The following is a 23,579-nucleotide window of genomic DNA, read 5'->3' on the forward strand; positions in this document are numbered from 1 at the left end:
ACAGCATTGCCAAGTAGTTTTTTTTAGATTTGGCTCAGATTGTAGAAATTAGACAATCTGACTGAGAAACAGGATGAGAGAGATCACAAACTCATAAGGTTAGGTTAACCCGGCCTTTCATATCTGCTTCTCTGTGTTGAAAAGATCAATGTCCAACCTACAAAAAAAACACTCCCCTTTCTAATTACATATACTTTTATCTTAATATATTCTTGACAATTAAAAGAAGCCGTTTTCTGTATTGGCATTGTCAGATTGTTTACTCTTAATTAACACCATAATTCAAATCTAAATGTATCACATGATTAAGTTAATATTCTTTATTACTAATTATGTTATGTCATGAACATTATTCATAACTGTAATATTTCTTCTTAAAATGGTCAAATCAATTAAATTACATAAATAGTGACCACAGGCATCCAGTATTTTCACTTCCAAACACAATTTGGTATGAGTGATTACTTCATAACACAGACTATCATTGAGCTAAAGATATGTATTTTACTTTCATGATTCAACTTCAAATTGCAACACTTTCAGCAAACATCCATACCATGTCTCCTATCATGTGAATAAACCGTGTCTCAACCTGCCACTAATATGTCACTTGTTTCTGACCTGACCATCATTCCAACACATTTTTGTCAACTTGTCCTTTAAAATGGATCCAAGGTGACCAATGTTCAAATTGTCTGCTCATTCTTCTAAAGGTCACATGAGGGACCAGTGTAGTTTCTGTATTTTCATTGAGAATGCACAATTCTAATGTTTATTTAATGTAAATAACTTTGGTTCGCATGCTTCAATCACATGAATGGATTTCATCGAAAGTGGATAATATTATGCAATAATGTATGTCAAGAAACTATCGTTGCTATTTTAGAGGAGTTTCATGACACACATTATAGTGAATGGCAATGCTCTTTGTATTGTAATAATAATCTAAAGACAGATACTTTGTATATGGATATTTAATACAGCAATATGATAAACATGTAATCGATATTACATTTTTGGCAAAACAATCACACATGTTCGGGATATTTCAAAATAAATAAATATATATAAAAATATAGCTTTTAAGCAAACCACTGTCATGGACACCCAGACACATGTACACCAGATACTGTACGACTGATCCAAACTTTGTGTGAGATCGGAAGTACACCAGCACATTGAGATTTAAACACAGTATATTGTTTAGCTGGGAAAAAACCCTCCTCATAAGCCATCACTGATTCCACCAAATCTTCTCTTCTGACTGGACTTTCTGAAAAATAATATTGACTGAACAAGTGGCCCATAGGCCTACTAGAGTCTCCAGTAGGGTGAGGCACAACCTCAAGTTGAGCTACATAACCTCAACTTGGGCTGTAAGAGAGAGAGACTGCCATGCGTAAACAGAAATACAAGGGAAGCATGTAAATAGTTCTAACACTTTAATTAAAATCAATGCTTAGAGAAGAGTTTCACCTGTCCCTATAGTAGTAGCAACTGCAGTAGTATATATGCCCTTCTTCAAGGGAAGTCCAACTGAAGATAGGAAAAGCACTGTGTTCAATATCAGTCCTGGAGGGTTGAAACACTTATGTTTTCATCATCCTCTCCTTCTAATAAGGGACTGATTCAGACCTGGGACACCAGGTGAGTGCAATTAACTACCAGGTTGAAAAACAAAACCAGATGTGTTTTAACCCTCCAGGACCTAAATTGAACAGCCCTGAGAGGGACAGTTTTATACCACTGAGCTGTTGCTCCAGCCTGCAGCGATGCTAAGGTCTTTCTGATGATGCTTGTCTGGACACTGGCTCCTTAACAAGCTACGCAACGAGCACAACTCTGTAATTGCTCAACTGCGTATAAGTGTAAACATAATGTCCAGTTATCCAACAAAATGTTTGGTCACAAGTACATAGCCTACCATACTGAGAATGATAAATCAGATGCAGTGGTCTCTTACCAACTTAAAAACCTTAAGAATATTACTTGAGGAGAATATGTACGATTCGTCATCATTTCTACTTAACATTGCATCACGGTTACAAAAATTAAACTATTTTTTTATCTCCTGCTGAAGGAGGCTCCCCCTTTTTCCTCCAAACATAAGAATGGTCATTATGGCCAAACAATTCTTCTTTTGTTTCATCAGACCAAAATGTATGATCTTTGTCCCCATGTGCAGTTGCAAACCGCAGTCTGGCTTTTTTATGGCGGTTTTGGAGCAGTGGCTTCTTCCTTGCTGAGTGGCCATTTAGGTTATGTCGATATAAGACTCGTTTTACTGTAGATATAAATACTTTTGTATCCATTTCCTCCAGCATCTTCACAAGGTTCTTTGCTGTTGTTCTGGGATTGATTTGCACTTTTTGCACCAAAGTACATTCATCTCTAGGAGACAGAACGCGTCTCCTTCCTGAACGGTATGACAGCTGTGTGGTCCAATGGTGTTTACACTTGCATACTATTGTTTGTACAGATGAACGTGGTACCTTCAGGCGTTTGGAAATTGCTCCCAAGGATGAACCAGACTTGTGGAGGTCTACAATTTTCTTTCTGAGGTCTTTGCTGATTTCTTTTGATTTTCCCATGATGTCAAGCAAAAAGGCACTGAGTTTGAAGGTAGGCCTTGAAATACATCCACAGGTACACCTCAAATTGACTTAAATTATGTCAATTAGCTTATCAGAAGCTTCTAAAGCCATGACATAATTTTCTGGGATTTTCCAAGCTGTATAAATGCACAGTCAACTTAGTGTATGTAAACTTCTGACCCACTGGAATTGTGATACAGTGAATTATAAGTGAAATAATCTGTCTGTAAACAATTGTTGGAAAAATTACTTGCGTCATGCACAAAGTAGATGTCCTAACCAACTTGCAAAAACTTTAGTTTGGTGCCAGTTTTTTCTAGCAGAATCCTTTGGTACCCTTCCCCAGATCTGTGCCTCAACACAATCTTGTCTCCGAGCTCTACGAACAATTCCTTCTCCCTCATGGCTTCGTTTTTGCTCTGACATGCACTGTCAACTGTGGGACATTATATAGACAGGTGTGTGCCTTTCCAAATCATGTCCAATCTATTGAATTTACCACAGGAGAACTCCAATCAAGTTGTAGAAACATCTCACAGGATGATCAATGGTAACAGGATACACCTGAGCTCAATTTCACATCTTACAGCAAAGGGTCTGAATACTTATGTAAATAATATATTTCCGTTGTTTTTATTTTATACATTTGCAAAAGAAATGTAAATCTGTTTTCGCTTTGTTATTATGGGGTATTGTGTGTAGATTGATGAGGAATAAAATAATTTAATCCATTTTAGAATAAGGCTGTAACGTAATAAAATGTGGAAAAAAGGAAGGGGACTGAATACATTCCGAGTGCACTTTTAATGCCACCTACAGTATCAGTTGTAACTGTGGATGCTACGTTAATTGTTTTACCCTAAAGTCATGGCCCCCTCCATCCTTGACTTTTCCTAAATAGGTCTATATAACACACTGTTGTCGTTAGAATCAGAACATCACAAACAGAACTGAAGTTATAACCAGTTTCAGAATCAGAAGAATAATCATTAGAGATGTCATGATTCATTTCTTAGCAGAGCACGCTCGCACTGTTTATGTCATTTTTTTAAATTATTTTTTCCCCCTCCTTCTCCCAACGGTAGGGCCTGCTCCGTTCATTCTCCCGACATTGGAAGATGCAGTGCCCTGTTGATGAACACCCCGATTATTGCCTCTAAACTGTACCTATACTATACCGAAACTAATTTCGCACTTTTAACAACAGATTAAATAAATGAAGTAAAGTATGATTGGGGAGAAAGGGGGAGAATGGGTGAGTTGGTGAGCGAGGGGAAGCAAACTATGCATAATTATATAATCACCGATTGTGAATGAAAAACAGGGCAGGCCATTCTTTTGTACTGGTATATTCTAATTGTAATCTCAAAATGATATATACCCTATATTAGTCCACCAAATCCAAGCAGTCTTATCAGTCTACTCTGACCTACTTGGAGAAAACAGTGTGAGCGTGCATAATTTACAATGGCAAGAAGACCAAGACAAATGGATGCACATGCTGCATTTGCTCTGCTAAGAAATGAATCATGACATTTCTGATGAATATTCTTCTGATTCTGAGCCACTGCCTGAACCTACACAAAAGAGGAAAAAGCCAGAATGGGTGCCTGTGCCACCACCAAATGAAACGGTGAGACAGGAGAGGGGAAGGGACAGCACCGTTTGCATAGAAGCCTATCTCTGACCTTTTTAACCTGTCTCTCCTCTCTGGGGAGGTTCCCATTGCTTGAAAGGCAGCCACAGTGCGTCCTTTATTTAAAGCGGGAGATCAAGCTGATCCTAACTGTTATAGGCCTATTTCTATTTTGCCCTGTTTATCAAAACTGTTGGAAAAACTTGTCAATAATCAACTGATTGGCTTTCTTAATGTCTATAGTATTCTCTCTGGTATGCAATCTGGTTTCTGCTCCCATGTTGTGTGAATGCAACCTTAAAGGTCCAAAATGATGTCACCATTGTCCTTAATTCTAAGCAATGCTGTGCTGCTATTTTTATTGATTTGGCCAAAGCTTTTGATACAGTAGACCAGTCCATTCCTGTGGGCCAGCTAAGGAGTATTGGTGTCTCTGAAGGGTCTTTGCACTGGTTTAATAACTACCTCGCACAAAGAGTGCAGTATAAAAAGTCAGAACATCTGCTGTCTCAGCCACTGCCTGTCACCAAGGGAGTACCCCAAGGCTTGAGCCTAAGCCCTACTCTCTTCTCAATTAACATCAACAACATAGATCAGGCAGTAGGAAGCTCTCTCAACCATTTATATGCAGATGATACAGTCTTGTACTCAGCTGGCCCCTCCCCGGATTTTGTGTTAACCTGTCTGGGCTAGGGGGCAGTATTTTCACGGCCGGATAAAAAACGTACCCGATTTAAACTGGTTACTACTCTTTCACAGAAACGAGAATATGCATGGTATTAGTAGATTTGGATAGAAAACACTCTGAAGTTTCTAAAACTGTTTGAATGGTGTTTGTGAGTATAACAGAACTCATATGGCAGGCAAAAACCTGAGAAAATTACAAGCAGGAAGTGGCCTGTCTGCGATTTTGTAGTTCTCACTTTCCTTCTATATCGAAACCACAGTGCCCGTGGGGTTATGTAGCACTTTCTAAGGCTTCCATTGGCTCTCTAAAGCGTTCAGAAAGCGGATTGACGCGTCTCCTGTCTCCGGGCAGATAACAGGAGCACAGTTTCTGAGTGGACTGCCTGGTGGCTAAGAGATGGGAAATGCGCATTCACGAGACCTCGCCATTTTTTCTCTTCCTTTTTGAATGAATACAGCATTGTCCGGTTGGAATATTATCACTATATTATGAGAAAAATACAAAAAAATTTGATATTAAACAGCATTTGACATGGTTCTAAGTACGGTAAAGGAACATTTTGAGATTTTTTTGTCTCAAAATGCGCTCGCGCGTTACCCTTTGGATAGTGACCTGAACGCACGAACAAAACGGGGATATTTGCACATAACTATGGATTATTTGGAACAAAAACAACATTTGTTGTGGAAGTAGCAGTCCTGGGAGTGCATTCTGACGAAGAACAGCAAAGGTAATCCAATTTTTCTAATAGTAATTCTGAGTTTAGTTTGCCCCAAACTTGGCGGGTGTCAAATTAGCTAGCCGTGATGGCTGAGTTATGTACTCAGAATATTGCAAAATGTGCTTTCGCCGAAAAGCTATTTTAAAATCGGACATAGCGATTGCATAAAGGAGTTCTGTATCTATAATTCTTAAAATAATTGTTATGTATTTTGTTAACGTTTATCATGAGTAATTTAGTAAATTCACCGGAAGTTTTGGGTGGGAATGCTAGTTCTGAACATCACATGCTAATGTAAAAAGCTGTTTTTTGATATAAATATGAACTTGATTGAACAAAACATGCATGTATTGTATAACATAATGTCCTAGGAGTGTCATCTGATGAAGATCATCAAAGGTTAGTGCTGCATTTAGCTGTGTTTTGGGTATTTGTGACATATATGCTTGCTTGAAAAATGGCTGTGTGGTTATTTGTGGCTATGTACTCTCCTAACACAATCTAATGTTTTGCTTTCGCTGTAAAGCCTTTTTGAAATCGGACAATGTGGTTAGATTAACGAGAGTCTTATCTTTGAAATGGTGTAAAATAGTCGTATGTTTGAAATATTGAAATTATTGCATTTTTGAGGTATTTGTATTTCGAGCCACACGATTCCACTGGCTGTTGAATAGAGTGGGATGCTAACGTCCCACCTAGCCCATAGAAGTTGAAAACACTCTCCAAAAAAGCTTTCTGAGTGTCCAACAAGCTTTCTCTGCCCTTAACCTTGTTCTGAACACCTCCAAAACAAAGGTAATGTGGTTTGATAAGAAGAATGCCCCTCTCCCCACCGGTGTGATTACTACATCTGAGGGTTTAGAGTTTGAGGTAGTCACCTCATACAAATACTTGTGCGTATGGCTACATGGTACACTGTTCTTCTCTCAGCACATATCAAAGCTGCAGGCTAAGGTTAAATCCAAACTCAGCAAAAAAACAAACGTCCCTTTTTCAGGACCCTGTCTTTCAAAGATAATTCGTAAAAAAATCCAAATAACTTCACTGATCTTCATTGTAAAGGGTTTAAACACTGTTTCCCATTCTTGTTCAATGAACCATAAACAATTAATGAACATGCACCTGTGGAACGGTCGTTAAGACACTAACAGCTTACAGACAGTAGGCAATTAAGGTCACAGATATGAAAACTTAGAACACTAAAGACACCTTTCTAATGACTCTGAAAAACACCAAAAGAAAGATGCCCAGGGTCCCTGATCATCTGCGTGAACGTGCCTTAGGCATGCTGCATGGAGGCATGAGGACTGCAGATGTGGCCAGGGCAATAAATTGCAATGTCCATACTGTGAGACGCCTAAGACAGCACTACAGGGAGACAGGAAGGACAGCTGATCGTCCTCGCAGTGGCAGACCACGTGTAACAACACCTGCACAGGATTGGTACATCCGAACATCACACCTGTGGGAAAGGTACAGGATGGCAACAACAACTGCCCGAGTTACACCAGGAACACACAATCCCTCCATCAGTGCTCAGACAGTCCGCAATAGGCTGAGAGAGGCTGGAGTGAGGGCTTGTAGGCTTGTTTTAAGGCAGGTCCTCACCAGACATCACCGGCAACAACGTCGCTTGTGGGCACAAACCCACCGTCGCTGGACCAGACAGGACTAGCAAAAAGTGCTCTTCACTGACGAGTTGCGGTTTTGTCTCACTAGGGGTGATGGTCGGATTCGCGTTTATCGTCGAAGGAATGAGCGTTACCCCAAGGCCTGTACTCTGGAACAGGATTGATTTGGAGTTGGAGGGTCCGTCATGGTCTGGGGCGGTCTATCACAGCATCATCGGACTGAGCTTGTTGTCATTGCAGGCAATCTCAATGCTGTGCGTTACAGGGAAGACATCCTCCTCCCTCATGTGGTACCCTTCCTGCAGGCTCATCCTGACATGACCCTCCAGCATGACAATGCCACCAGCCATACTGCTCGCTCTGTGCGTGATTTCCTGCAAGACAGGAACGTCAGTGTTCTGCCATGGCCAGTGAAGAACCCGGATCGCAATCCCATTGAGCACATCTGGAACCTGTTGGATCGGAGGGTGATGGCTAGGGCCATTCCCCCCAGAAATGTCCGGGAACTTGCAGGTGCCTTGGTGGAAGAGTGGGGTAACATTTCACAGTAAGAACTGGCAAATCTGGCACAGTCCATGAGGAGGAGATGCACTGCAGTACTTAGTGCAGCTGGTGGCCACACCAGATACTGACTGTTAATTTTGATTTTGACCCCCCCTTTGTTCAGGGACACATTATTCAATTTCTGTTAATCACATGTCTGTGGAACTTGTTCAGTTCATGTCTCAGTTGTTGAATCTTGTTATGTTCATACAAATATTTACCCATGTTAAGTTTGCGGAAAATAAACGCAGTTGACAGTGAGAGGATGTTTTTTTTCAGTTTAGAATTGGTTTACTCTATCATAATCGCTCCTCTTTCACTCCTCTTTCATCTAATTTTAACAGCTAACATTTCGATGGCAATAGTAAATAGATATGCCGATAGTGGACAAACTTGTTTTACTCCTCTTGACAGTTTAAAACTTTCTGAGATGTAGCCATTATTTACTATTTTACACCTAGGGTTACTATACATAATTTTACCCATTTTATAAGAGATTCTACAAAATTGAAATATTCGAAGCATTTATATATAAACTCCAGTCGTACTTTATTAAAAGCCTTTTCAAAGTCAGCTATGAAAACCAGGCCTGGTTTCCCAGATATTTCATAGTGTTCTATTGTTTCCAGTACTTGTCTTATATTATCTCCAATGTATCGTCCATGTAAAAAACCTGGCTGATTAGGATGAATAATATCTGACAAAACCTTTTTAATTCTATGCGCTATGCATTTAGCTAGAATTTTTGCATCACAACACCGAAGTGTAAGAGGCCTCCCATTTTTAAAATGGACTGGATCTTTATATATACCACTTGGCTCCTGTTTCAGTAATAATGAAATCAGACATTCTTGTTGAGTGTCTGATAGTCTACCATTTAATTAAGGAGTGGTTAAAACATGCTAATAATGGTCCTCTGAGTATATCAAAAAAGGTTTGGTATACCTCGACAAGTATGCCATCCAGCCCTTGAGTTGTCCCAGACTTAAAGGCTTTAATTGCATTAAGAAGTTCCTCCTCTGTAATTTGGCCTTCACATGAGCCTTTCTGTACAGATGATATTTTTACATTATTAACAGGAAAGAATTCCATACAATTAACTTCGGTTAGTGGAGATGGAGGAGACTGAAATGAAAACATATGCTTAAAGTACTTTACTTCCTCTTTCAAAATATAGTTTGGTGAATCATGAGTGACTCCATCATTTGTAACAAGTTTCAGTAAAAAAAAATTGGTAGCATTTTTATGTTGAAGATTTTAAAATAATTTGGTGCAATTTTCCCCATATTCCATCCAGTTCGCTTTATTTTTACAATAAATTACACTGGATCTTTCTTGAATAAGTTCCTCCATTTATTTTGTTTTTCCTCTACCTTAATCTGAGCCTCTATGGTACAGTTTTTATTGCTATCTATCTGTACTGCCAGTCCTTCAATTTCCTTTGCTAATATGGAGTCTTTTGACCTAAATTGCTTTTGTTTTATAGATGAGTACTGAATTGCATGGCCTCTCAAGGCACATTTATAAGTGTCCCATAAAATAAGGGGATCTGCTGTTATGTCGGAAAAAGTCAGTTATAAATTCTTCTGTCCTAGTTAAAAACAAGTTATCATCCAGTAGGCTTTGATTCAATTTCCAATATCCTCGCCCACGTGGAAATTCTGTAAGAGTAATATACAGTGAGAGCCATAATTAATTGGACAGTGACCATTTCTTTGTTATTTTGGTTTTGTAATCTAGCACTTTGAGTTTGAAAGGATACAATGACAATGAGGGTGAAGTGCAGACTGTCAGCTTTAACTTGAGGGTATTTTCATACATATCAGATGAACCGTTTAGAAATTATAGAAGCTTTTGTACATAGTCCCCCCCATTTTCAGGCATCAAAAAAACATTGGACAGTTTAACATAATGTAGAATAAAGTAATCATTGTTAATATTTGGTCGCATATCCTTTGCATGCAATGACTGCTTGAAGTCTGCGATGCATCGACATCACAAGACGCTGGGTATCTTCCCTGGTGATGCTCTCCCAGGCATGTACTGCAGCCATCTTCAGTTCCTGCTTGTTTCGGGGACTTATTGCCTTCAGTATCCTCTTCAGCATGTAAAATCCATGTTCAGTTGGATTCAGATCTGGTGATTGATTCGGCAAGTCAAGGATTTTCCACTTTTTGGCCATCAAAAACCTATTCGTTGCTCTAGCAGTATGTTTAATGTCATTGTCTTGTTGCATGATGAAGTGCCGTCCAATGAGTTTGGAGGCATTTGGTTTTATCTGAGCAGATAAAATATTTCTGTAGACTTCAGAATTCATTGTTCTACTTCTGTCTGCAGTCACATCATCGATGAAGACAAGTGAGCCTTTTCCACTGGCAGCCATACAGACCCAAGCCATAACACCCCCTCCACCATCTTTCACGTATGAGGTGGTATGCTTTGGATCATGGGCATGTCTTTTTTTCTCCACACTTTCCTCTTTCCATCACTCTGGTACATGTTAATCTTTGTCTCATCTGTCCACAATATTTTTTTCCAGAACTCTTGGGGCTCTTTTAGGTGCTTTTTAGCAAACTGTAATCTCGCCTTTCTGTTCTTCAGACTTATCAGTGGTTTGCATCTTGTAGTGTACCCTCTGTAGTCCTGCTGGTGTAGTCTACAACGTATGGTAGACTTTGACACATCTACACCTGCATCCAGGAGAGTGTTTTTGATCTGTTGGGCTGTTGTCAGGGGTGTTTTCTTCACCATAGAGAGTATTGTTTGGTCATCCACTACAGTGGTCTTCCTCAGTCTACCGGGTCTTTTGACATAATTTAGTTCACCAGTTGTTGTTTTTTTTATTGTGATTGTGAATGCAGTTAACCTGTTAGGGCTAGGGGGCAGTATAGAAAACTTTGGATAGAAAACACCCTAAAGTTTCTAAAACTGTTTGAATGGTGTCTGTGAGTATAACAGAACTCAAATGGCAGGCCAAAACCTGAGAAGATTCCATGCAGGAAGTGGCCTGTCTGACAAGTTGTGTTTCATCTTGGCTCTTTTTATTGAAGACTGAGGATCTTTGCTCTAACGTGACACTTCCTACGGCTCCCATAGGCTCTCAGAGCCCGGGAAAAAGCTGAATGATATCGAGGCAGCCTCTGGCTGAAACACATTATCGCTTTTGGCAAGTGGCCGATCAGAGTACTATGGGCTTAGGCGCGTGCCCGAGTCACTGTGCTTTATTTTCTTTCGTCTGTTTACCTAAACGCAGATTCCCGGTCGGAATATTATTGCTTTTTTATGACAAAAATGGCATAAAAATTGATTTTAAACAGCGGTTGACATGCTTCGAAGTACGGTAATGGAATATTTAGACATTTTTTGTCACGAATTGCGCCATGCTCGTGACCCTTATTTACCCTTTCGGATAGTGTCTTGAACGCACGAACAAAACACCGCTATTTGGATATAACTATGGATTATTTTGAACCAAACCAACATTTGTTATTGAAGTAGAAGTCCTGGGAGTGCATTCTGACGAAGACAGCAAAGGTAATAACATTTTTCTTATAGTAAATCTGACTTTGGTGAGTGCTAAACTTGCTGGGTGTCTAAATAGCTAGCCCTGTGATGCCGGGCTATCTACTGAGAATATTGCAAAATGTGCTTTCACCGAAAAGCTATTTTAAAATCGGACATATCGAGTGCATAGAGGAGTTCTGTTTCTATAATTCTTAAAATAATTGTTATGCTTTTTGTGAACGTTTATCGTGAGTAATTTAGTAAATTCACCGGCAGTGTTCGGTGGGAATGCTAGTCACATGCTAGTGACATGCTAATGTAAAAAGCTGGTTTTTAATATAAATATGAACTTGATTGAACAAAACGTGCATGTATTGTATAACATAATGTCCTAGGGTTGTCATCTGATGAAGATCATCAAAGGTTAGTGCTGCATTTAGCTGTGGTTTGGGTTTATGTGACATTATATGCTAGCTTGAAAAATGGGTGTCTGATTATTTCTGGCTGGGTACTCTGCTGACATAATCTAATGTTTTGCTTTCGTTGTAAAGCCTTTTTGAAATCGGAGATTGTGGTTAGATTAACGATAGTCTTGTCTTTAAAATGGTGTAAAATAGTCATATGTTTGAAAAATTGAAGTTTTTGCATTTTTGAGGTTTTTGAATAACGCGCCACAGGATTACACTGGCTGTTACGTAGGTGGGACGATTTGGTGCCACCTTCCCTAGAGAGGTTAACTTCTATGGGCTAGGTGGGACGTGACCGTCCCACCTGCGGGACACACTATTCAACAGCCAGTGAAATAGCATGGCGTGAAATAAAAACAGCAAAAATCTCCTAATTTCATTTTCTCAAACAATCAACTATTTTACACCATTTTAAAGTTAAACTTCTCGTTAATCCAACCACATTGTCCGATATCAAAAAGGCTTTACGGCGAAAGCATAAAATTAGATGATGTTATTACATAAACTTCACAGGAAAAACCACACAGCCATTTTCCAAGCAAGGACATGCATCACAAAAACCAAAAATACAGCTACAATATTCACTAACCTTTGATGATCTTTATCAGATGGCACTCAAAGGACTTCAAGTTACACAATACATGTATGTTTTGCTCGATAAAGTTCATATTCATATCCAAAAACCCCATTTTACATTGGCGCGTGATGTTCAGAAAATGTATTCCCACCAAAACATCCGGTGAATGTGCACATCAATTTACAAAAATACTCATCATAAACGTTGATAAAATGTACAACAGTTATTGAAAGAATTATAGATATACTACCCCTTAATGCAACCGCTGTGTCAGATTTTAAAATAGCTTTACGGAGAAAGCACATTTTTCAACATTCTGAGTATATAGCTCAACCATCAAAGCAAGCTATACAGATTCCCGCCAAGTTTTGGGGTCAACTAAACTCAGAATTAGTATTGTAAATATTCTCTTACCTTTGCTGATCTTCATCAGAATACACTCCCAGGACTCCTACTTCCACAGGAAATGTTCTTTTTGTTCGAAATACTCCATATTTATGTCCAAATACCTCCGTTTTGTTAATGCGTTCAGATCACTAACCAAAGGAATAATGCGCGAGCATAAATCCAGACACGAAAGTCAAATAGTTCCATTACCGTTCGTAGAAACATGTCAAACATTGTTTAAAATAAATCTTTGGGGTCTTTTTAACATAAAACATCGATAATATTCCAACCGGACAATAGCGTATTCATTACAGAGGAAAAAGAAGGAGGGGCGCGCTGGCGGGCTCGTGCATCACCAAGTCCTTTGTCCTCAGGCAGTCCACTCATTGACTGAGCTCCTATTTTCTGCCCAGTATCAGGAGAAGGATGAAACACGTTTCTAAAGGTTGTTGACAGCCAATGGAAGCCTTAGGAAGTGCAACGTGACCCCACAGACACTGTAGTTTCGATAGGGATTCAAAAGAAGAACTACAATTCTCAGATTTCCCACTTCCTGGTTGGATTTTTCTCAGGTTTTTGCCTGCTATATGAGTTCTGTTATACTCACAGACATCATTCAAACAGTTTTAGAAACTTCAGAGTGTTTTCTATCCAAATCTACTAATAATATGCAAATATTTGACTCTGGGCCCGAGTATTAGGCCGTTTTTTCTGGGCACGCTTTTCATCCGAAAATGAAAGTACTGCCCCCTATACCTTAAAAAGTTAATGATGAACCAAACTTTTGACTTGGGCATGCCCAGGGTTTTTGCAATGTTCCTTATTGATTGATTTTCATTTCTGAGCCTTATGACGAGCAGCTTCGTTTGCATCGAACACTGCTGTCTTCCTCATGTTGTCACACCCCAACAACAACCTCCAAAGGCAATAGCAAAGTTTAGAATCAATACTATTCATCAACAGCTCTCCTGCATTCATTAACGACACAAATGAATACACCTTCCTAACGACACACCTAACCAATTGTGCTATTATGTGTTTTTTCCGCGATATTTATAAATTATTTTGTACATTATGTTTCTGCAACCGTATCTTACGGCAGAAAAGAGCTTATGGATATCAGGACAGTGATCACTCACCTCGGATTAGACAAAGATTTTTTCAACAACAAGCAGGACTCACACGATATTCTTCAAATACCCCACAGGGCAGACATCCCAATTATTCACAAAAGGATGCGACGCAGAGGACGAAGAGCCGGATGCCTCGTCCGGACCTGCAGAAGGCGAGTAGGAAAGCTGCCGTTACCGTCAATATTACTCGCCAACGTGCAAACATTGGACAATAAACTAGACGAGGTACGATCACGAATATCCTACCAACGGGACATCAAAAACTGTAATATCCAATGTTTCACGGAATCGTGGCTGAATGACGACAGGGATATTCAGCTAGCGGGATATACACTGCACCGGCAGGATAGAACAGCACACTCCGGTAAGACGGGGGGGGGGGGGGGGGGTCTGTGCATATTTGTAAACAACAGCTGGTGCACGAAATCTAAGGAAGTCTCTAGATTTTGCTCGCCTGAAGTAGAGTATATTGTGATAAATTGCAGGCCACACTACTTGCCTAGAGAGTTCTCAGCTATACTTTTCATGGCTGTTTATTTACCACCACAAACAGATATGGGCACTAAGACCGCACTCAGTCAGCTGTATAAGGAAATAAGATAACAGGAAACCGCTCACCAAGAGGCGGCGCTCCTAGTGGCCGGAGACTTTAATGCAGGGAAACTTAAATCAGTTCTACCAAATGTCTATCAACATGTTAAATGTGCAACCAGAGGGAAGAAAATTCTAGATCACCTGTACTCCACACACAGAGACGCGTACAAAGTTCTCCCTCGCCCTCCATTTGGTAAATCCGACCACAACTCTATCCTCCTGATTCCTGCTTACAAGCAAAAATTAAAGCAGGAAGCACCAGTGACTCTGTCTATAAAAAAGTGGTCAGATGAAGCAGATGCTAAACTACAGGACTGTTTTGCTATCACAGACTGGAACATGTTCCGGGATTCATCTGATGACATTGACCAATACACCACATCAGTCACTGGCTTCATCAGTAAGTGCATACAGGCAACATTCGCACTGAGCTAAAGGGTAGAGCTGCCGCTTTCAAGGTGCGGGACTCTAACCCGGAAGCTTACAAGAAATCCCGTAATGCCCTGCGACAAACCATCAAACAGGCAAAGCGTCAATACAGGGCTAAGATTGAATCATACTACACCGGCTCCGACGCTCGTCGGATGTGGCAGGGCTTGCAAACTATTACATACTACAAAGGGAAGCACAGCCGCGAGCTGCCCAGTGACATGAGCCTACCAGACGAGCTAAATCACTTCTATGCTCGCTTCAAGGCAAGCAACACTGAGGCATGCATGAGAGCATCAGCTGTTCTGGATGACTGTGTGATCACGCTCTCCGTAGCCGACGTGAGTAAGACCTTTAAACAGGTCAACATACACAAGGCTGCGGGGCCAGACGGATTATCAAGGACGTGTGCTCCGGGGATGTGCTGACCAACTGGCAGGTGTCTTCACTGACATTTTCAACATGTCCCTGATTGAGTCTGTAATACCAACATGTTTCAAGCAGACCACCATAGTCTCTGTGCCAAAGAACACAAAGGCAACCTGCCTAAATGACTACAGACACGTAGCACTCACGTCCATAGCCATGAAGTGCTTTGAAAGGCTGGCAATGGCTCACATCAACACCCATTATCCCAGAAACCCTAGACCCACTCCAATTTGCATACCACCCAAACAGATCCACAGATGATGCAATCTCTATTGCACTCCACACTGCCCATTCCCACCTAGACAAAAGGAACACCTATGTGAGAATGCTATTCATTGACTACAGCTCAGCGTTCAACACCATAGTACCCTCAAAGCTCATCACTAAGCTAAGGAACCTGGGACTAAACACTTCCCTCTGCAACAGGATTCTGGACTTCCTGGCGGGCCGCCCCCAGGTGGTGAGGGTAGGTAGCAACACATCTGCCACGCTGATCCTCAAATCAAATCAAATGTATTTATGTAGCCCTTCTTACATCAGCTGATATCTCAAAGTGCTGTACAGAAACCCAGCCTAAAACCCCAAACAGCAAGCACTAAGGTAAACCTGGAGCACGGATCCTATGTTTGCAACTCCTTTCTTTGCTACTCTCATTTCCCAATGCCACTTCCCAATGCTTCGATGCCTGCATTTTGTCAACAATGCTACTGCCAACCTAAATAACCCCTTACATGAAATAAGAAATGTTCTTACCAACCTGACATAAGCATTTGGTTAGGTCTTTGTGCCATACTAGGACCTATGTATTGACAAGTCTCTGATGTTATGGAAGGGTAGGCTGGCGTTCCATCAATACATTCCATCCAAAAGCACAGGTTTTGGATAAAAGTCTTTGTTGTGTGCAACGTGTTATGTGTTACTCATTGCGTATTTATTCCCTGTGTTATTATCTTTCCATCATTTTTCTATTTTTCTACCTGCATTGTTGGGAAGGGCCCATTAGCAAGCATTTTACTTGATTTGTGAAAAACAGGATTTGTCCAGGACATTATAGTCTACACAGGTTACACAACTGAAATCTAACATTATGAGGGGCTTTGGCCATGCTGGCTCCTCATCACAGTAAAGCCCACACTTTGTATGTGGACAATTGTTACAGTAGTCCCACACTCATCCAGCATCTGCTCTCTAACAGAAGAGAGAAAGAGCAAAACAGACTGTGTGCTTGACTATAACCTCAAAATGGGGGCAGTGGGTAAGGCGGACTTGATAAACAACTTTGTGGAATGCACTCGAAAACCTTCCAAGTGGTATAAGAATACATTTTTTCCATCTGATCGACACTGCTGTCCACAATAGTCACATAATTCAACGCCTGCTAACAGGTGAGCTGACTACTGAACAAGTTATTTTGTAATTGGACATACAGTTCACCTGGCTATGACAAGGCTACAGTCCCTTTTTGCAGTTGTGCAGGAAGCCCTTATTGATTTAAAACTTGTGCTTAACCTGTCTGGGCTAGGGGGCAGTATTTTCCCGGCCGGATGAAAAACATTCCCAATTTGAAAAGGTTACTACTCTGGCCCAGACACTAGAATATGCATATTATTAGTATATTTGGATAGAAAACACTCTGAAGTTTCTAAAACTGTTTGAATGGTGTCTGTAAGTATAACAGAACTCATATGGCAGGCAAAAACCTGAGAAAAATACAAGCAGGAAATGAAAATCTTGTGGCTGTACTATTTTCAAGTCATTGCCAATGAAACACACAGTGACAAAGGATTCATTTTGCACTTCCTAAGAATTCCACTAGATGTCAACAGTCTTTACAAAGTTTTTTGAGGCGTCTATGATGAACAGAGACCGAATGAGAAGGCTGGGAAGTTGATGTCCCAGGGAATGACATCACTTCATTGTCGCGCGTTCATGTGAGATGGGACCTTGTGTTCCAAAACATTTTTCAAGACACAGGAAAGGTCCGGTTGAAATATTACTGACGTTTCACGTTAAAATGGCCCTAAAGATTGATGCTATACAACGTTTGACATGTTTGAACGAACGTAAATAGATTTTTTTTTTGCCTTTTCGTCGTGACATTTTCCTCACGCGTCTTACATTTTGAGTAGCCTACTGAACGCGCTAACAACATGGAACAACATGGAGTTATTTGGACATAAATTATGAACTTTATCGAACAAAACAACATTTGTTGTTGACCTGGGATTCCTGGAAGTGCCTTTTGATGAAGATTATTAACCTGTTGGGTCTAGGGGGCAGCATTTGCACGTCTGGATAAAAAAAATGTACCCGATTTAATCTGGTTACTAATCCTACCCAGTAACTAGAATATGCATATACTTATTATATATGGATAGAAAACACTCTAAAGTTTCTAAAACTGTTTGAATGGTGTCTGTGAGTATAACAGAACTCATTTGGCAGGCAAAACCCTGAGACATTTTCTGACAGGAAGTGGATACCTGATGTGTTGTATTGACTTTAAACCTATCCCATTGAAAAACACAGGGGCTTAGGAATATTTTGGCACTTCCTATTGCTTCCACTAGATGTCACCAGCCTTTACAAAGTGTTTTGAGTCTTCTGGAGGGAGATCTGACCGAACAAGAGCCATGGAACGATGATGTCCCATTAGACACCTGGCGCGCGAGTTCATGTTGGGTACCCTCGTTCCAATACGTTATAAAAGAGTATGCATTCGTCCACCTTGAATATTATTCATGTTCTGGTTAAAAAAGGCCCTAATGATTTATGCTATACAACGTTTGACATGTTTGAACGAACGGAAATATATTTTTTCCCCTCGTTCATGACGAGAAGTCCGGCTGGCTTACATCATGTGCTAACGAGACGGAGATTTTTGGACATAAATGATGAGCTTTTTTGAACAAAACTACATTCGTTATGGACCTGTGATACCTGGAAGTGACATCTGATGAAGAGAATCAAAGGTAATGGATTATTTACATAGTATTTTCGATTTTAGATCTCCCCAACATGACGTCTAGTCTGTATCGCAACGCGTATTTTTCTGGGCGCAGTGCTCAGATTATTGCAAAGTGTGATTTCCCAGTAAGGTTATTTTTAAATCTGGCAAGTTGATTGAGTTCAAGAGATGTAAATCTATAATTCTTTAAATGACAATATAATATTTTACCAATGTTTTCTAATTTTAATTATTTAATTTGTGACGCTGACTTGACTGCCGGTTATTGGAGGGAAACGATTTCCTCAACATCAATGCCATAGTAAAACGCTGTTTTTGGATATAAATATGAACTTGATAGAACTAAAAATGCATGCATTGTCTAACATAATGTCCTAGGAGTGTCATCTGATGGAGATTGTAAAAGGTTAGTGCATCATTTTAGCTGGTTTTATGGTTTTGGTGACCCTGTCTTTGACTTGACAAAACATTACACACAACTCTTGTAAATGTACTGTCCTAACATACTCTAAATTTATGCTTTCGCCGTAAAACCTTTTTGAAATCGTAAAACGTGGTTAGATTAAGGAGATGTTTATCTTTCAAATGGTGTAAAATAGTTGTATTTTTGAAAAATTTGAATTTTGACATTTATTTGGATTCAAATTTGCCGCTCTTGAAATGCACCTGCTGTTGATGGAGTGCACCACGGGTGGCACGCTAGCGTCCCACCTAGCCCCAAGAGGTTAAAGGTAAGTGAATATTTCTAATGTTATTTATGCATTTAGATGACTCCAAAATGGCGGCTATCTGTATTGCGTAGTGTATTTTTCTGAGCGCAGTACTCAGATTATTGCAAAGTGTGCTTTCCCAGTAAAGTTATTTTGAAATCTGTCAATGCAGTTGCATTCAGATGTTAATCTATAATTCTTTGAATAACAGTTTAATATTTTATCCACGTTTATAATGAGTATTTTTGTAAATTCACCGGCAGTTTTGGGGGAGATACATTTTCTGAACGTCACTCGCCGATGTAAAATGCTGTTTTTGGATATAAATATGAACTTGATAGAACAAAAAATGCATGTATTGTCTAATATAATGTCCTAGGAGTGTCATCTGATGAAGATTGTCAAAGGTTAGTGCATAATTTTAGCTGGTATTCTGCTTTTGGTGACGCCTGTCCTTGCATTGAAAATGGGTGTGTGTACCTTTTTTGGCTATGTACTCTCCTAACATAATCTAACTTTATGCTTTCGCCGTAAAGCCTCTTTGAAATCGGACAATGTGGTTCGATTAAGGAGATGTTTATCTTTCAAATGGTGTAAAATAGTTGATTGTTTGAGAAATTGAAATTATTCGATTTTTGCTGTTTTGAATTTCGCGCCATGCTAGCAATCCCGTCAATGGGATTCTATCCCCAAGAGTTAATATGGGAAAACAAAATACATGTCGTTTTCAAGTTCTCGTAAGATTGTCTCAGACGGATTACATCTTCACTCATCGGATGGTTCTTTCATCGAACAAGTCCCTGCATACAAATATCTTGGTATTTGGATTGACAATGATTTGTCGTTTAAAAAACATATGAAGGAGCTTGATAAGAAACTAAGATTTAAAGTGGGCTTTTTTTTACAGAAACAGATCCTGTCTCTCGCTAGGCAGATTCTGCAGTCAACATTTCTACCTGTGCAGCTGCTTCTACTCTGAAACACTTGGATGCCATAGCGCTCTTTGTTTTATCACAGGAGACAGTTGTATTACTCATCATTGTATTCTTTACCAAAAAGTCTTAGAACACCTGCTCATTCAAGGATTTTTCTTTATATTTAAAATGTTCTACATCTTAGAATAATAGTGAAGACATCAACACTATGAAATAACACATATGGAATCATGTAGTAACCAAAAAAGTGTCAAACAAATCAAAACATATTTTATATTTGAGATTCTTCAAATAGCCACCCTTTGCCTTGATGACAGCTTTGCACACTCTTGGCATTTTCTCAACCAGCTTCACCCGGAATGCTTTCCAACAGTCTTGAAGGAGTTCCCACATATGCTGAGCACTTGTTGTTTTATGGGCCTGCTGTAAGCTGCCTATATGCAGCCAAAACAGAAAGATAAATGTGGTCAGATACCTACTAGAGCAGCACCGACCCCTCAAGATTCTGAGCCTGCCTGGCAAGGTTGGTCCTACAAAGCCAGAGCCCCCTGATGGGAGATCATAATATACAAGGAAATTCTCAAAGCTGCTAATGAGAACCTTGATGACCTAGTACCTAGCCGGTGGGGATTCCGGTGGGGTGCCCCCACCCAGACAGTGGCAGTGCTGGCAACACTAGCTGCAGTAACCCATGGAGAGGGGGTCACACTCAGAGAGGGGGCATATTATTGTGGACTTGGTGGCACAAAATCATCAAAGGTCTGACTACACAGAGATACTTGGGAATATGGTCACTATGGGGGACCATGTGTGGGTGTTTCAGGAGAAGGGGGTATATCTGATCTCCATCACCTAGGACGTGACAATGGTTAATGGGGAAAGAGGTTGAGTGTGTGTGTGTGTGTGTGTGTGTGTGTGTGTGTGTGTGTGTGTGTGTGTGTGTGTGTGTGTGTATTCCACAACTGTTGCGAGGGAATATAGGATGAATCACAATAATTGTTTGCTAAAATAATAATTGCGTGCCTAAATATAATTTTTGTAATGCAATACTGGTAAGAAGTAACAATCCTTTGCATAAACTGCATACATTACTACAAATATGAATAGCTAATTATGGAAATTAAGATAAGAAGGATTTTTAAAATATATATTTTTACAGCTATACATATTACAAATCGAGGTGAGGACGATGGAAATGCTTTTGGCAGTTGATCTGCTTATGTTCTGTGGGTGGCACTGTGTGCTCTTTTCGAAGGATGGGTCCCGGTCTCTCGGGGGCCATGGGATATGGGGGCCAGTTGTGGTCTGCCGGTCATTGGGACGACAACCGAACTCGGGATGAGGAGGGGTTTTAGCGGGTGGAATAGTGGAGACCAATTGGAGGTTTACTTAGTAGCAATGCAAATATCATGGTACAGCCATATAGACACTCAATCATCATGTTACTTTTTAATGGTATGTTTACAAACATATATTATGATAAATAGAATTGAAACTTGTTTCTCATTATGGTAATTGGTGAAATAAGTATAGCCAGTTATAATTGTAATGGCTTAGCAGATAATAAGAAAAGACGATCAGTATTTACCAGGCTAAAAGAGAAGGAATATGATATCTATTGTTTACAGGAAACTCATTCAACTATTTTAGATTAAGTTTTGTGGAAAAAGGACTGGGGGGTGAAATATATTTCTCCTATGGGCAAAGAAATTCAAAAGGGGTGATGATATTAATTAACAGTAATGTTAATCCAAATGTGAAAATTGTCCAAACAGATCCTCAATGGATGATTTTAAATATGTTATTGGACCATAAACAGATATGGCTTATTAACCCATACAGTCCAAATAATGTTGATCCATGTTCTTTGAAAATGTATATAAGTATTGATCAACCCTACAAGCAACACAAGACTCTATTGTTATGGTGGGAGATTATAATAATGTGTTAAATACCTCTATGGACCGTAAAGGAAATCACACTACAAACTATCACCCTCAGGCACTTAAGGAAATCATGAATGTCATGGATATATTGGAATTAGTGGATACATGGAGGATACCCTGACCTAGTGAGATATACATGGCAGAGGATTAATCAAGCTAGTCGTCTTGATTACTTTCTTATGTCATTCTGTCTGGCACCATAAGTTTAAAAAGTGTTCATAGGGGACAGAATGCGGTCGGATCATCACATAATTGGCAAATACAGTGAGCACCATAATTAATTGGACAGTGACAATTTTTTTGTTATTTTGGTTCTGTACTCTCGCACTTTGAGTTTGAAAGGATACAATGACAATGAGGGTGAAGTGCAGACTGTCAGCTTTAATTTGAGGGTATTTTCATACATATCGGATGAACCGTTTAGAAATGAAAGTACCTTTTGTACATGGTCCCCCCATTTTAAGGTACTACAAGTATTTGTTGAATTGGCTTCAAATCAGATCAAATCAAAGTTTATTTGTCACGTGCGCCGAATACAACAGGTGTAGACCTTACAGTGAAATGCTTACTTACAGGCTCTAACCAATAGTGTGAAAAAAATGTGTGTGTGTGTGTGTGTGTGTGTGTGTGTGTGTGTGTGTGTAGTTAAGTAAAGAAATAAAACAACAGTAAAAAGACATTTGAAACAAGAGTAGCAAGGCTATATACAGACACTGGTTAGTCAGGCTTATTGAGGTAGTATGTACATGTAGGTATGGTTAAAGTGACTATGCATATGTGATGAACAGATAGTAGCAGTAGCGTAAAAAGAGGGGTTGGCGGGTGGTGGGACACAATGAAGATAGCCCGGTTAGCCAATTTGCGGGAGCACTGGTTGGTCGGGCCAATTGAGGTAGAATGTACATGAACGTATAGTTAAAGTGACTATGTATATAAGATAAACAGAGAGTAGCAGCAGCGTAAAAGAGGGGTTGGGGGGCACACAACGCAAATAGTCCGGGTAACCATTTGGTTACCTGTTCATGTGTCTCATGGCTTGGGGGTAAAAACTGTTGAGAAGCCTTTTTGTTCTAGACTTGGCACTCCTGTACCACTTGCCATGCGGTAGCAGAGAGAACAGTCTGTGACTGGGGTGGCTGGGGTCTTTGACAACTTTTAGGGCCTTCCTCTGGCACGGCCTGGTGTAGAGGTCCTGGATGGCAGGCAGCTTTGCCCCAGTGATGTACTGGGCAGTACGCACTACCCTCTGAAGTGCCTTGCGGTCGGAGGCCGAGCAATTGCCGTACCAGGCAGTGATACAACCGGTCAGGATGCTTTCGATTTTGCAGCTGTAGAACCTTTTGAGGATCTCAGGACCCATGCCAAATCTTTTTAGTTTCCTGAGGGGGAATAGGCTTTGTCGTGCCCTCTTCACGACTGTCTTGGTGTGTTTGGACCATTCTAGTTTGTTGTTGATGTGAACACCAAGGAACTTGAAGCTCTAAACCTGCTCCACTACAGCCCCGTCGATGAGAATGGGGGCGTGCTCGGTGCTCCTTTTCCTGTAGTCCATAATCATCTCCTTAGTCTTGGTTACGTTGAGGGATAGGTTGTTATTCTGGCACCACCCGGCCAGGTCTCTGACCTCCTCCATATAGGCTGTCTCGTCGTTGTCGGTGATCAGGCCTACCACTGTTGTGTCGTCTGC

The sequence above is a fragment of the Salmo salar genome, chromosome 10 (genome assembly GCF_965601325.2).
Source record: "Salmo salar chromosome 10, fSalSal1, whole genome shotgun sequence".
In the NCBI taxonomy this organism is placed as follows: Eukaryota; Metazoa; Chordata; class Actinopteri; order Salmoniformes; family Salmonidae; genus Salmo; species Salmo salar.